This window comes from Lissotriton vulgaris, chromosome 7, assembly GCF_964263255.1.
Source record: "Lissotriton vulgaris chromosome 7, aLisVul1.2, whole genome shotgun sequence".
Taxonomy (NCBI): Eukaryota; Metazoa; Chordata; class Amphibia; order Caudata; family Salamandridae; genus Lissotriton; species Lissotriton vulgaris.
This window is the reverse complement of record NC_141695.1, coordinates 1,212,239,997-1,212,244,426: the sequence shown is the minus strand read 5'-3', so window position 1 is coordinate 1,212,244,426 and position 4,430 is coordinate 1,212,239,997.

Genomic DNA, 4,430 nt, shown 5'->3' with positions numbered 1-4,430 from the left:
TGCGTCACGTTGTAAATGCGGCACCTTGTTGTCGCCGCTTTTGCATCATAAAAAGTGACGCAATGGCAGTGCAAAGAGGCGCAAGGCGCTTCTAAATCTGCCCCTTAGATGTACGTAGGTGTCACTTACGCTTGTAATACTTTTCTCTTACTCTCAGCTCAATCCTGCATTTGGAGAAAGCCAGGAGTAAGTCACAACTACTCACAGTCACAACCAAGCCCAGGATCCTTTTATTGGTGGCAAATCAGTAGGCTGTAAAGGCTGCTGGTCAACAAGAAACAATAAAATGCAGGTTAATTGACCTTTTAAGGGAAATGTTAAGCAGAAGCTATCATAACTTAGTGCATGATAGGAAATGATTGAGGCTATTCAGAAATTACATTCCTTTCCTTTAAGATCAGATGCCTTGGTCATAAACGTCAGGAGCATAACAAGGGGTCCTCAGCCCTTTAGACTTCTGAGCTATGTATGGCGATCGTCTAATACTTTTATATAATTGTGGTGTCCCCAGGCCCTACAGCATGCAGCACTGAGAGAACAATAAACGAAACACTGCATGTTAAACTTGTTGCCAAAAAATCATTTAAAGTTGAGGAAGTTGATTTTGAGCAATTCTGAGCCAGCAAATCACGGGAGGGGACCATGAGGTCATTGCAGAGCTATTGATCAGCTGCTCCACTGGGTCAAGAGAAGTACCCTGGTGTCGTAGCTCCCTGGAGTGGGGTAAAGGGGGCGAATGCTGTGCCTGCTGCAATGCTGACGCGCATAGTAAAGCTGCATGTTTTAAGGGAATCGAGCGTCTCTTTTGTTTGAAATGTTGTGCTACAGCACAGAAGAGCATATTTAAATATTGTAATAGGCAGTATAAATAATTAGAGATGACTCTGAAAAAGAAAAAAAAATAGGTCCATGTCTATTTCTCCACGGGATCTAAGATAATTAAATGAGTTCCCAATTTTGTGTGCCTTGAAAAATTCCACAGTTACATTTTAACAGATACAATCGGTTGAAATATACTGGGGAAAAGGTCCAGTGAATTCTGATACATTCTGAATTTTTAAAGAAAATAGATAATTGGACAGGTGATTCCCAGTTTTCTTGGAGAACTATGTGACCTATAAATATGTAACCATGCGGCGTCGCAATTTACAGGTCAGGTAAACACTTCACTCCCCCCAAGCTCAAAGCACTCCTCCCCACCCCCTGGTCACATGGATTTTGTTTTCTTTGTGCTAGCATTGTCTATTTAAAACATATTCCTCCTGGGTAACTTTACTTTTGTTCTGTCACATTTCTTTTGTTAAGCATCTACTGATGAAGCAAGGGATGTGTTGTGAACTATACCACACCCTCCACCCAAAACACATTATTCCCTATGGTGAACAACCTTTACAACGAAACTTTAACAACGCACTACCATTACAACGCGGTCATTACAACGCAAACCATTACAACGCATTGCGCTGGGCGGCGCTCTAGGGTAGGGAATAAGTTTAATTTGCTATCCAACACCTTCCCTAGTGTCCACGGGACTGGAGTTGGAATAGAAAATTAAACTTTTCACTATCCAGCACCTCTTAAGCGCTATGCGTTGTGAAGGTATGCGATGTGAAAACAGTGTTGGAAAGTCAGGCGTTGTAATAGCCTGCGTTGTAACGTCATACATCCTAATCCCTATTACTATCACCATTACTCTCCTCGCCTCCTGCCTCTTACTCCATTACATCCACATGTTTTTCTAGACATGTGCTCTTGCTTTTCTAATCTAGAATTGTAGGATAGGTTTCAATAGTATCTGTAATCAGCAAAAAGATGTTAACAAATGTGTGTATTTCACGAAATAAGAGCTTCATTTATGAGGAACTGGCAGAGGGCAGGGCATCAAGGCTTCTTGCTGTGCTGCCCTATGCCAATGTGAAAGGGCAGGAATGCCCTGGAGTTATGAAATATGGTACATTTCTGTCCTTTCCTGATGATCTGGTGTAGATGTTGCTGCCAAGTGCGAATACAGGCACCCTTGCACCATGGTGGGACGGTGTCTGTATTCCAGGAAGAGGCACTTTCCTGCACAGTAAAAACAATCCAGAGAGCCATTTTCCTCTTTCTATGTGTGCTGAAGACTTCAGCAAACATGGAAAGAGAAAAACGAGGAGAAATAAAATAAAACATCCTTATTACGCCTGCTCTAGGGAGCCATAAGGGGTTGGCACTGCCTCAGGTTTACATGATTAAGTAAATCTGGGGCAGTGTCAAAATCCCTAGGTGTTGCATGGAAAAACCCATCGCAACGCCTCCCTGCAGCAGAGTAAGGCAATTAATTAACCTGCTCTGCTTTGTCTTACTCAAAATCTATGAGGCCATGCAAATCTAGGCAATGTGGTTTTGCATGGAGATGCTGGCACCGCCGGAGATGTAGAAAAAGTGATGCTCTGGCGGCGCAAGCCTCTCATAAATAAGCCCCTAAAGGTGGACAGTACCTGGTTCAGGGCAGACATTTTGAAATTGTGCCCATGTATGCATTTGCTTGATCCCTTTAGCAACAATTTATCCACCAAAGACAAAAAGCAGCAGCGGGTCCTCAAACGCCGCACCTTAGTCCCAGTTCAACAGTGATTATAGAGTTTTGTGCAAACAACCCCTGCGTCAGCTGCTGAATGACGCAACAGAGGTCCAGATCACTAAAATGTTTATGGGTTTGGTTGGGGGTGCACGTAGTAAAAAGAGTCCAAAGAGAATGACATTTATATGCAAAAAGTGTCTTCTTTAGTTGAGTTTTCTTCTCAAAAAACGGCTTCACATTTATCAACATATATCAACCATGTATGTATGTTGATAAATGTGAAGCTGTTTTTTGATAAGAAAACTCAAATAAAGAAGACACTTTTTGCATATAAATATAATTCACTTTGGACTCTTTTAACTACGTGCACCCCCAACCAAACCCATAAACATCCCTTAAGCAACAAGTTAGGTAACAAACCAGGATCTGTTTGTAAGGTGCAAATTTTAAAAAAAAAACCTGCATTGAAGCATTATTGACATTTGAATTCTCATCAGGGCTTGATGTTTTATCAAATGTATTTATGGATTTATATTGTATCTAACCAGCTGCGCCTGACGACTCTTCAGAACGTCATAACAATTACAATAAATTAAGTTAAATTAAGTTAGGGTTTACAAATGAATGTGTTGGAAGAGAGAGCCTGAGATCGAACAGGTCTTCCTACACCTGTAATATCTTTGAATTTTTAATCCACTGGTTCAGCAATGGTGAACCTCTTCTACTCCCTGTAATTAAAGGAATATCCCAGAAGAAATATCGCCCTCATTTACTAATATTCTAATGATTGTATAGGGTTGCATTCTGGCAGCCTGGTTCTCTGCCTTCGAGTCCTGAATACAATCATTTTATCTAAAATGCAGGCCAAGGAAAGGTGACATTTTATTGCTGATAACAATCTTTGAGATAAAAAAGTTGATTAACCCCTCAGCTCGTCATCAGCCACGGGGGCGTGTGCGGATGACGAGCTGAGCTCGTCATCTAACGCGGCTTTTTGAAAAAAGCAGCGTTGCGCAAAAATCACCACAGCAGCGATGCGGTTAAAACATTTCTAAGTTGAGCATAGAATAGGCGGTGGCTGTCCTTGGTTTGAAGGTTAGAGCTTTGCTACGGGTAAGTGAAGCTGTTAGTCACAAGAAAGAGTGAGGAAAATGGCAACACATTTGGTTAGTATGGACAGTAACCATTGTGCAAAGGTCTGATTGAGTGAAATCAAAACGGTAGTGGCGGGGTTAAGAGAGCACTGTAATGGGGTCTTCTTTGTACGTTCATAAAAGGGGAAAGGGCATCGGTAAATAAAGAATGAAATTAAAACAGATATATCTTGGGATTTCCAAAAAAAGCCAGGAATTAATGAAAAATCAATAAAAAACGAAATAGCAATAGCGCCATGAAAGTAATCACTCCTGACAAAGGCATGTGGAGACTTTGGAGAGCTTGTGAAATGTGTTCCACGGGGTGCATAACCCATGGCAGGAGATACCACCAGCCACACTGCATGCCTGTAACACCCAGAGGTCTACAGATATGGTACAGTCATGCGGCGCAGAAGCAGCAAGTCACCTTCCTGTGCTGTGTGTCAGGGAAAGGGCAGGAATGCTCCATATTATAATAACATGGCACATTCCTGCATTGCCATATTTATAATAATATGGCACATTCCTGCATTGCCATATTTATAATAATATGGCACATTCCTGCATTCCGTGTTGTTGTTTTGTTGCCATTTTGATTGCGGCAACACAGTCACCCTTGGACTATTGTCCAAGGGTGCCTGCGCTGTAAGGAAGATTGATTTTCCACACAAAGGGGCACCTTTCTGCACAAAAGCAATCCCCTGAGACATTTTCTTCTTTCTATGTGTGCTGTA